Raw genomic sequence first — 12222 nt, forward strand, 5'->3', positions numbered from 1 at the left:
AAAGTAATTGTGGGTAATTTTTATGTAAGATTATTTAATGAAGAGTAACCCCCTCACACACATATCTAATTTAATATTTTTTTAAAATAAAACAATATATTAACCTAGAATTAAAATTAATGTCTTATTTTTTGTTTATTACTATGAAACTCTCTTAATTTTAAAATAAAATAATGTATCTTCACACACACAATTTAATATTTTTTTTAAATAAAAATAAAACAACATACTAACCAATATTTAATATATGATGTTTTTGTTTATTACTGATACTATAAATATAACCCCCTTAATTTTAGAAAAAAACTCTCTTAATTCAAACATAAAATTTAATATTTATTTATTTCCCTTCCATTTAAAATCTTACTCTAACACCTGATATAAAAAAAATCCTAATCTAACATATACCTAGGAATTTGAGCTGCCATCCTTCTATTATAAAGAAAGGATTAAAAAAAGATATATCTTGTAGGTGCAATTCATCTTACCACAAAAATAAGCACACGAAAGAGCTAAAAGCCTTGATTGATACCATAAAATATTCGCTTAAGTTGATTTTACAAACGCTCACGCACACACTTTGAATATGTTTTTAGTCTTAAGTTGAGTTTTTTATTTTAATTTAAAGTTATTTTTTTAGTCCTCAAATTTCATAAAATATTAATTTTAATTCTTTTGTATAATATAGTCAAACATGAAATAAAAAATTCATCATTTATAATAATATTTTTACTGTCAAAATTTATTTATTTTTCTATATTTTAAAATACACTTCTTCTCATGGTTAAAAATTTTCATAATTAAGTGTAAAAAAATTTAAAAAAAACCCATATATCATTTTATAAACTGTTTTTATTTTTTTATTAACTTAATTTTGACAATTTCAAATCATAAGAAATTGTACATTAAAATATAAAATAAAAAATCAATTTATGACATTAAAATATCAAAAATTATAAATATCTTATTTCCTTTTTGGGTTCCACTTTGCATAAGAACAACAAACATTTTAGAAATTTTAGGGACTAAAAATATAACTTCAAATTTAAAAGACTAAACAAAATAGTTTATATTTAAAGGATTGAAAATATATTTAAGTCAAACCAAACATGACAATTATTTCTCCTAATTCAGAATAAACATGAAAAATTTGTTAAAAATTTATTTCCTTTTACTTCCTATATATTAATTGTTTTAAGTGTATTATATTTCTTTATAATTTTTTTTTCTCAATTTATCTCTCTAATATATATATATATATATATATATATATATATATAAAGGTATTATAAGGTTAAAGAGAAAACTATTAAATTCATCTATATATCTATACTTAGTTACGATTTGATGCTTATTAAGCAAGATTTTAACTGTAGTTGTGTTATTTTATTTCAACTTGACTTTTAAGGTGGTTAAGTAATAAAAGAAATATGTTTAGGGGATAAGTTTAGAAAATACGTACGAAGATAAACCATACAAAATATAAATGTAAATTTTCTCAGATAGTAAGAGAAAACATTGTAGATTTCTTTGGACAGTATTGTCCAATCACAAATTATTATATATATATATATATATAAACAAAAATTTATTGACTTTTATAAAACAAATACTTAAAAGTAATTTTTTATATTTTTAATTATTTCACCATGTAAAATGAATCCATGAATAGAAATTACACTCCTGTATCAATCATATCATTTATCAAAAACTTTACAATAGCTAACATACTACGAAAGAGTATATAGACTTGGTAAATTTGGGGAATTACACCCATGGTATTTGCCTCTCTCTCTATATATATATGGCTGCTTCATTCATTACGATTGAATAATCATCGATCTTATAGAAATACTTTAGTTTTACGATAGTAAATTATTGTGTGAATACCAATACTTTTAAATAATAATAAATTAAAAGTCTTTGCTAGTTAAGTCATTAAATTCCTGTCTCAATTTATACTTGACGCGCATTGTTAGCAAGTTATTTTTCTGCTCTATTTATTATTCCGTTGACCTTACTTTCTTGTATCAGTTGTATGCATGGCATAGTATTTTGTTTGATTAAAAAAGAACATGTGTGTAATGGTGTAAGTCAATTTCCTCCAATATTAAAAAACATTTTCACAAATTAAATAGATCAACTAATATAAGATTATTCTAATTTAATCTATAATCTTAAATTTAAGTCTTTAATATTCAATCACATTAAATACTTGAAGGACAAGACCGATCCTAGCCCTGTTCAGAGGTGTAAAGGTAGGGACGAGACCAATTTTTTTAAAAAATATATATATATTTGTGTGTCATTTTTTGTATAATATTTTCTATTATTTATAATTAAATTGAAGTTATTATTTTATTCCACCTTTCTATTTTTGTTCAAATTAAGAAGTGATGTAAATTTGATTAAAAAGTATTATTAGTTGGTTGTTAGTTTTTTTTTATGTATTACTCAATGTGATATAAATATGTAATGGATCTATGATAATAAATTTAAAATATTGATTATTTTAACAAAATAAAAAATCAAACAAAAACATAAATTATAAAGAAAATAAAACTAAATGTTAGCATATTAATAAGAACAAAAATATATATTTAAGTTATATTATTAAATAATATTTTGTCGTCAATAATAAAAGATAGTGATCAAGTTATAATATTTTCTTTGAGAGACAACATATAAATTAAATTAAATTATAAATATAACATTAAAATTCTAAAAATATATAAGTGAATTAAAATTATAAAAAATTTAATTGATTTTAAAATAAATTGAATGATAAATGATAACATAAGAGGAAATTAAATAAAAAACATGATATATCTTTTTTACATTATTAAATTTATAATATTCATTTAATGTAACAAAATGTATTATTTTTAATAAATTATGTGTTTATTATTTATATAATATCTATTATTTAAATTTTCAAATACTCAAATATAAAAAGGTTAATATTATTTTTTTGTCATTAGTCCATAAAATTTTCGGACCGACCTTGTTGGAAGAGAACATTTAAGCTTATAATAATTTTATTACGTCGAGCGACATGAAAGATCCATGTTATCTAAAACAAATTAAGAACAGATACTCATTTTACATACATATTTTAAAAACAGCTAACAAGTCTAATGATAAAAATAAGATTAATTTTAAATTTTCATTAAAATAATTTTAATTATTCAATAAAAATATCAAATACATACATTTTATATTTTGAATATATTTTTTATTAATTTTTATTTAATATTAAGATCATTATTATGCTAAAGATATTTGAAAGATATTTAGAATGAGTTTGGATAGAGAATTTTAACTAAGGAAAATAATTTATTAGAGAATTTGAATTTTTGTAATTTAAAATTCATTGTTTGGATGTTTTTTTTATGAAGAATTTAAAATTTTAGAATTTTAAATAATTAAAAATTTGAAATTTCAATTTCCTTCTAAAATGTGAGAAATTAAAATTCTCTTTTTACTGTCTTCTTCCAGAAACACCGTCTAAACTCTTAAAATATGGATGTGTGAGCATAGAGGAACACATATAACTAGCACACCAATCATATTTTCTCTTTTTTTAATTATTTTTTTCATCTTCATAGTTTTAATTTTTTTTATTCAAACATAAAATTTTAAAAATAAAAAAATTTCAATTGAAATATTTGAAATTTTTAAAATTTAAAATTTAAATATAGGAAAGACATTCTGAATGTAATTGTTTAATTTCTCACAAGAATAATAAACAATAAAAAAATAAAATAAAAAATGTAGAAACCAGCGGCAATTGAAATCCCTCGCAAGAGATGCAAGTATGCAACAGGATATGTTAATAATGGTGCATTAATCCCGAAAATGAATATGGCAGCCACTCTTAGGATAAAAAACATTAAGTTCCAGGAGAAGAAAATCTGCATGAGTTTCACCGAAAAAAATTGTGATAAGGTGACAGATCCATAGAATGTATTATTCACAGAAACAAAAGGCAGATTCATGTTAGGCAGATTTCGGGATAAAATCGTCTTTCGTTAGTATACTCGGAATTTCATATTTATATACAGAGTAAAGTGGTATTCTTTCTTATCACCACCTGTGTTAAAGTTTGCATTTATATTAGAAAATCTAAATTAATGTTAAAATATTAATTACAGTAGTATAATTTTAAGTAAATATTTATATATTTAATTTTGTATTAAGAAATTAATTTTAATTTTAAAATGAATTTTTTGTGTGGTATTAAAAAATTAGAATTTTTTACTATCAACTTATTATTAAAATAAATACATTAAAACATATGTAATTTCACTTCAAAATTAATTTAATTTAAAAATAATTTTACAAAATCTTGGAGACACACTTCAAATTATTTTAAAGGTTTTTCTTACAACAATTATTTGATAATTACATAAAAGTGATCATAAAACTTGCATTTATTTTCCATTTAAAATATACAACAATAAATAAAGAAAAAATAGATTGGTGTACCTGAATACGCGTTCTTGAGGCAACAAAATTTTTCTTCAATAATGTGAATACTCTATTTGTATTCACTTTATCTACATTGAGACCCTGCTATCAACTCTTTGATGCGTGAAACTCTAAAAAATATTTTTTTTTTGTACTTTTCATGTCTAAAACTATACTAACTTTCCTTGTTTTCGTCTCATGCATTTTCTCTTGTAAATGCTTCTATTTATAATGTTAAAGATATATGGATTTGGGTATTTTTCAAAGAAAAAAAAATAATTCCATATCTCTTTATCTTTATAAAGAATAAAAATTATATAATATATTTTATTTTTAAGAAGCTTCCTGATTTAAGATAAAGATAATTCACAATTAATCACATGACTATTACAATAATTAATCACATTTCTGATACGTAGCAATTGAATATTATTCTTATTTTATGTATAACTTCCACAATTATAAAATAATATTCCTTTTTTATATATTAATTATATTTTTGGTACTAACAAAAAATTAATAATATTTCACTAAAATATTTATTTGATTAAATTAAATCCTCTAATTTAATTATCAAATAAATTGTTTTCTTTTGCAAAGATTGGAACACTCGTTTGTGTGTAACCCTATAGGCTAATACTAAACTGGTGGTAAATTAATCAAAAATAATTTACCAATCAAGATAGGCGTCTAGAAACACTCATTAACGTTCGGATAGCATGAAGTAACATCTTTTTCCTTCAAGAACCAATAGAAGAATAATACAATATTTCCTTCCATCATTTATAACTCAAGGTTAACTCTAGAGTATAGTATCATTTTCAAACTCTAATAAGCTAACACATTTAATCAATGAATGAATTATGAAACCTTTTTCCACTTTCATTCAATTGCCCAAGCCAAGGTCTTAATTCTATCATAAAGATCAAACTCATTACCTAAAGTTGATGGATTCCTTCTTGAATAATCAATAATTCTACAAGTATCAATCATATTCAATATTCATTCAACTAGTGTCTTAAGGCATTAGGTGTCCAAATTAAAATATAACAAATAACTTGTTAGTTACTATGATGATCTCAGGTTAAAGGAAACTATTATATTTCTTCTTGAAAACCTCCTATTGACATATCGAGGTAATATTAACTATTAGAAATTCTCAATTGAGTTAGTTCAATGATGACATCCACATATACATCATTTATATATGCAATTTAATAAATGAGATCTATTAATCTTTATCCAATAAAGACCATTACATATATATTGATCTATTCGGATTATTGATGTCTTATTCACAATAATCATACGATCAAGAATAATTTAGATCAAAATTATAAATAACTAGTTTCCCATTATCATAATCTCTATCATGATAACAAGTCTCTAATTTTAATCAAGGACTTGTCAAATTAACAATTTAGTAAAATAATAAATATGATAATAAAATAAAGAACAATTATTTACTAAAATTGATAACATGATGGATTGAATCTTGGACACACATATTTATCCCCAACAATCCCCCACTTGCACTAGAGTCAATCACTTATGTATTCCATTACTAATTCCAACTTATGTTCATCAAATTACTTTAATTTTTAATTTTGAGTCTCCATAATGAGGTACAATTTTTAGTTCATCTTAAGTACTTAAGAATGGTCTCACCCACTTTCAATGCTCCCCACCAAGACTTTCTTGATATCATCTTATTACACTTAGTGGATAAATGATATTAGAACATCCAAAAATCATGTCATATACAATAGCTCCCACTATGCTAGCATATGGTACTTTAGTTATGTATTCTCTCACTTCATGAGTGTTAGGACAATCCCGCATACTTAGAGTAACTTCAATTCCTATTAGCAAATAGCCACTTTTGGAGTTTCCATGTTATACCTCTTTAGGATGGTATTAATGTACCTAGATTGGGAGACACTGAACAACCTTCTAGACTTATCTCTATAAATCTTTATTTCTAAAATGTAGGTTTTTCTACCAAATGTTTCATGGATATTATATTAGTAACCAAATCTTTCTTCCTTGCATTGTGTATTATTTTATGTCATCTACATATAAATCTAATTCCCCCATTGTCCTTTTTGTACTCACAAAGTTCTTCTTCATAGCTAAGAAGATTGAACCATTCAATTATTTTTGTTAAAATGAATGCTTCAACTTCTACACACTTGTTTCAATTCATAAATGAATAGTTAAAACTTTAGTTAAAACTTGTACACTTTATTACGATCAGACAAGGATGTGAATCCCTCAAGTTGTGTCATATACACATCTTCTTTTAGCTCACCGTTAAGGAAAGTCATTTTCCATATCCATTTCATATTTCATGATCATAGTATCTACTATAGCAAGAAAAATCCGGATTGATTTGAGCATTGCCATGGGAGAAAAGTTTCATCATAATCTATACCTTCCTTTTGACAATATCCCTTTGCAACAAGACAAGCTTTGTAGGTTTCAACCTTCCAATCTACTCCAATCCTTTTCTTGTAAACCCATTTACAACCAATTGGTTTTATATCCTTTGAAGCTTCAACTAAAGTCCATACTTTGTTGATCTTCATTGATTTTATTTCGGATTCTATAGTTTCTTTCCATTTCTTACAATCCAAGTTTTGCATAGCCTCTTCATAGCTTCTTGGATCATCATCATCATGATAAACCTCATTTGATGTGTCATCTAGGACCATCAAGTTTAATTTTTCAGGTGCATGGTGCACGGTGTACTCGAGTAGATTTTCTAGAAGGCTTATGCATTGGGTTCATAGGTTGCTGAATTGGCTCTAAGATTGGTTCATTAACCTGATCTTGAACTATAGTTGGCTCTTGAACAACTATTAGTGGAGGTGATGACCTTTGTGGTAACTTTAGAACATTAAAGAAAAGGTAACTTAGTGTCCATCTCATAGTCCTGAGTTGTTTCATTGGTTAATTGAGTTTCATCAAGCTTAATTTCTTTGCCATGACTTCCTCCTACAAGAAATTTCCTTTCTAAAAAAATATAACTCTTTTTTCCACAAGCATTTTATGGTCAGAAGGTTGGTTTAAACAATATCCCATAATTTCTTTGGGATACCCAATGAATCTACATTTCTCAGAACCATGCCTTGTTATGTTTGAGATTCATAACCATAGTGGGACAATCCCAAGCCTTGTTGTGTTTGAGATTCATTCTAACCTTTTTCGTATCAGACATGGAGTTGTAGATATTAATTTAGTAGAAACTTTATTTGGCAAATAACTTACTGCTTCTAAAGCATATATGCACATAAACTTACTAGAAGATCATATGTAACTTGATTCTCATAGTCAATTAGCATATTAAGCATCTTATGCATGAAAACAATTCTTAGGTAACCACTACTAGAAAATTTACTTTTAACATCGTTAGAATAACATCGATTTTATAGAAAACAGATGTAAATGAAAATACTGTGCATAATCGTAAATAACATGGTTTCGTTAACATCTGTTCTCTGAAAAATCGATGTTAACGTGACATTTTTAACATCAGTTTTCCAAAAATCAATGTTAACGTGAGTTGGTTAACATTAGTTTTTTAGAAAACCGATGTTAACTTAAGTGACGTGACTTCGTTAATATTGGTTTTTCCAAAAATCGATGTTAACAAAGTTATGTTCACATCGGTTTTTGGAAAAACTGACGTTGTATTATCCTATTTAATTTTTTTTATCGCTTATGGCGCTTCAACTCTAATCTCACTCTTACCCTTCGGCCTCGCAACAGTCCTCTCCTTCACGACTCTAACTCGCGATGTTTTGTTGTGACGCCGTCACCACTTCACCCGCGTTCTTCTGCAATGCCGTCACCATCTTAACCTACATTCTGCTGCGACGCCATTGTCGTTTCGTTTTCTTGATACCTCGTGACAAAGAAGTCGTATTTGGTTTTGTGGCATGTTCCCTCGCGACTTCCTCCCCAAGTTAGCCCTATCTGAGCAACGCCTTTGCTTTGTGTCTGAAAATGTGTTATTTGAAATTGATAATGGTGCTAAATGCTACTAAACCCTCATGAGGTGAATTTTTTATTCTCTAATGAAGCTTGTATTCATAAGCTATGGTAATGTTGCTGCTTTTATTTTTATTTTTGCTTGGTTTATGGTTATGCATATGGAAGTTAAATTATACTTGTGTTTTTAAGCTATGGTAGCGCATTCTTTTGTACATAGTTGTGGCCTTGTGGGTTATGCATATGGTAGTAGCTTCATTTACACACTACTAGAAAATAGGCTTTGGTGGCACAGTGCTGTTTCTGGTTCTGGTTCTGGTTTTGGTAAAATACCAGAGGAAATATGAGAGGAAATGTTGCAAGGTTCCGGTTCCTCCATAACAAGAGAACTTAGCAATTTTCAGTTAAATCATTGTCTATTCTTTTTTTTTTTTTTTGCAGATTAGTTGGTGTTTTGGTTGTTTGCATGGTTATGGTTCCTAGATAAGCATGGTGCATAGTCAATTTGTGCATGGATCGTTTAGTTGATTTAGATGGTTTGACAAAATGTACTTAATGTCATGTTTATATTGTGAATGAAGTTTAGAAATGATGGATGAACATCAACAAAAATGGAAGGAAATGGCTAAAACAATGATGAAGATTAACAAAAAAGCAGAAGAAATGTTCAACACTGTTCATGTTATGGATCAGGTTAGAAATTTCAACACTATTCTCAATAAATATTACATAATATAACACTTTTGCTTATACTTTGCTTGTTAAATGTAGCCTTACGATGAAGTCAGTAGATTATTTTTTGTAAAATAAAAGGATGAACTAGAGCCTACTTGGCATCTGCTACACTTTAGTGGCAACATACACTTTGTCACATATAACCAAGATCTAGTGAGCCCAGCTCTACTTGCTGGATGGGCAGAACTTAGAGAGTTCTATAAGCTCACTGGAAATCATCAGGTGACCTTGACCCATTGTGGACAAATTGTGTTTTCCTCCTCACCATCTTCAAAAGCACCTTTGAACCATAAGTTTACCCTAAATGACATTCCTTGTCCTCCTGACTAAGTATAAAGTGACTTGAAGAAGTTTGGTGAGTAATTAAGCACTCCTTTGTATGTCAAATTTTAAAATCATATACATATCTTATATGAATTTCATGTCAATTTCAGGATGTGCCGAGTACCATGTACTTATTCATAAAAGTTAAGATTTACCCATTTGAACTTGGAAGGAACTACAAAGTGTAGGATAGTTTATAATCATCGTAGGAAGACTACAAAAATTGGAAATGGATGGAGAAATTTTGCACAATCACAAAATTTGCTTCCTAGGAACTCAAATTATATTTGAGTTCCTAGATACAACTTCTAACTTTGTTTTATTTTGTCTTTGTTTGTAATTAAAATACATTACTACTCTAATATTATCAATTTGTAATTTTTTGTTTATAAGTTATTTTGTGAGAAATATTGGAACATGTTGAACACATTTATGGTATATTTTGTTTATAAATGTTTATAATTACTCTTGATGCATGATATATTGATACACTTTGTTTATAACTTTTGGTGCATGACTAATTTTATGTGTTTTTTTTACAACTTTGAATGATAAGTTGTGATATGAATTAATTATAGGTTGGTAATTATAAAACAAATAGGATATTAAAAAATAAAACAATAAACAACATCGGTTTTAAAAAACCGATGTTGTCACTAAACAACAACATCAACTTTTTTGAAAAACTGATGTTGTTATAGCAAAAAGCAACATCAATTTTTAGGAAAACCGATGTTGTTGCTTATTGAGAACATTAGTTTTTATCGATTGGTGAGAAGAAAACAACATCGGGTTTTATAAAAATTGATGTTGTTTTTTGCTAAAATAATATCACTTTTTAAACAACCGATGTTAACATTGATACTTTAACGTTGGTAGTTTCAACATCAGTTAATAATCAATGATAAAAGCCCTTGATAACTAATGTAAAAAGCTTATTTTCTAGTAGTGAACGATGCTAATCATCATAATTGGATCCTACCAATTTTGTTTCAATATAACTTTATGTTGGAAATTTCTTAAAACTATGAATTAGCCACTTGGTTGTCAAGTTGTGTCTCAAACATATTCTAATACATAATATATAACATATATTTTTTTAAGACATGATGTATCACACACACTTTGAAAAATAATCATACCAAATAAGTACTTGGTTGTCAGGCCAATCCTATTAATATCTACAAATTAAATTTTATACTCCCTCAGGGTAGTCTAAATGTTTAGTATAAAAAATAATTTCAAAATTCACATCTAATCCTATAGTAATTAATAATAAGTCCTTTGGTTGTCATGTCATTCCATATTATTAATTAAATATCTTTCATCATATGTTTTTATTTTAAGCTACAAGTCTCCTGGTTGTTAGGTCTGTTCCTTGTAATAAAAATATTTTCCGTCACATGTTCCAATTTATTTTCAAATTATAAGTCTCTTGTTAGTTAAGTTATTCCTTGTAATAAAATAAATCAAAAAAATTTGCATCATATGTCCAATCTATTTTTTTTAAAAGCACAAGTTCCTTGGTATTAAACAATTTAATACATAAAACAAATTGGATAATATATCACTATTCATTTTCCTATATGGTTCCTTTTTCTCCAATTTTCAACAAATATATTCAAGGGAAATGAAACACCAGAAAGCGCACCGGGTCGTCAAGTACTTAAAATTAAAACGGAGTGATCCGAGTATCAAACTCAGGGAACTTGCTTATTAGACAGAGTTTTATTCAGAAGTAAGGCATTGCTAGAACAACATTGATAATTGATGGTTAAAAACAGAAATAAACTAATTCTATTGTAAAAACAGTAAATGCAAGTAAGTAAAAGTTGACAACAATAGGTAAAAAGCGTTGGGTCTTTCTAACAAACAAGTTGATGCGTATGAAGATATTTTTCTAATTAATCATGTTCTTGTGTTCTATGCTATAGCCTAAAGTACTAAACCTCGATCCCTCATAAGTTTAGACTAATTTAACCTAAGCTTCATCCGTAGATCCCTCTTGTAAGACTAGGCTTAACTTAAACCGCATTATCATAACAACATATTCAGAAAACCAAAACCCCACAATCCATCCCTGGTAATGTGGTTATTTAGTCCTGCTTCTATCAAGTTCTAAGGCAACAATACATTTCCCAATGCTAAAGTCACCTAATAGTACACACAAATGGGTGATCAGGCCAAGAGCATGCAGTAATTAAGCATTGAGAGAAGCATTGAACACACAAAACACAATTAATTAGATATGAAAAGTAATTACATCAATTGTTCATTAAAAATCCCCAACTAGGGTTTTTAGCTAGCCATACAAGGAAACCCTAACACAAATGAGATAGAGAGTAGAGAATAATTGTTGCTTACACAAGGAGGGGGATCCCTCCTCCTCTTCTTAGCACCTTACAATCACTCAAACACTTTCTAATCTCTCAAAGTGATAAACCCTATCTTCCTTGCTTAGCTATTGCCTCTTTTTGTTTTTCTTTTTCTTGTTCTTCCGTCATCTTTATTCCTTCTTGACTATCTTTTATTGGTGTCTCTCTCTCCTGTTGGTCATCTTCATCTTCCACAACTTCCTCAAGTTCAACAAGATTAGAAACTGGTTCCAGTGTCGGCTCAACTGCCGACTATTGTTTATATCCCTCCACCTTCTCTTCAGCTCTACCTTCATCAGCATGAATTGCCATTCTGCTCCTTGTC

The sequence above is a fragment of the Glycine max genome, chromosome 14 (assembly GCF_000004515.6).
Source record: "Glycine max cultivar Williams 82 chromosome 14, Glycine_max_v4.0, whole genome shotgun sequence".
In the NCBI taxonomy this organism is placed as follows: domain Eukaryota; kingdom Viridiplantae; phylum Streptophyta; class Magnoliopsida; order Fabales; family Fabaceae; genus Glycine; species Glycine max.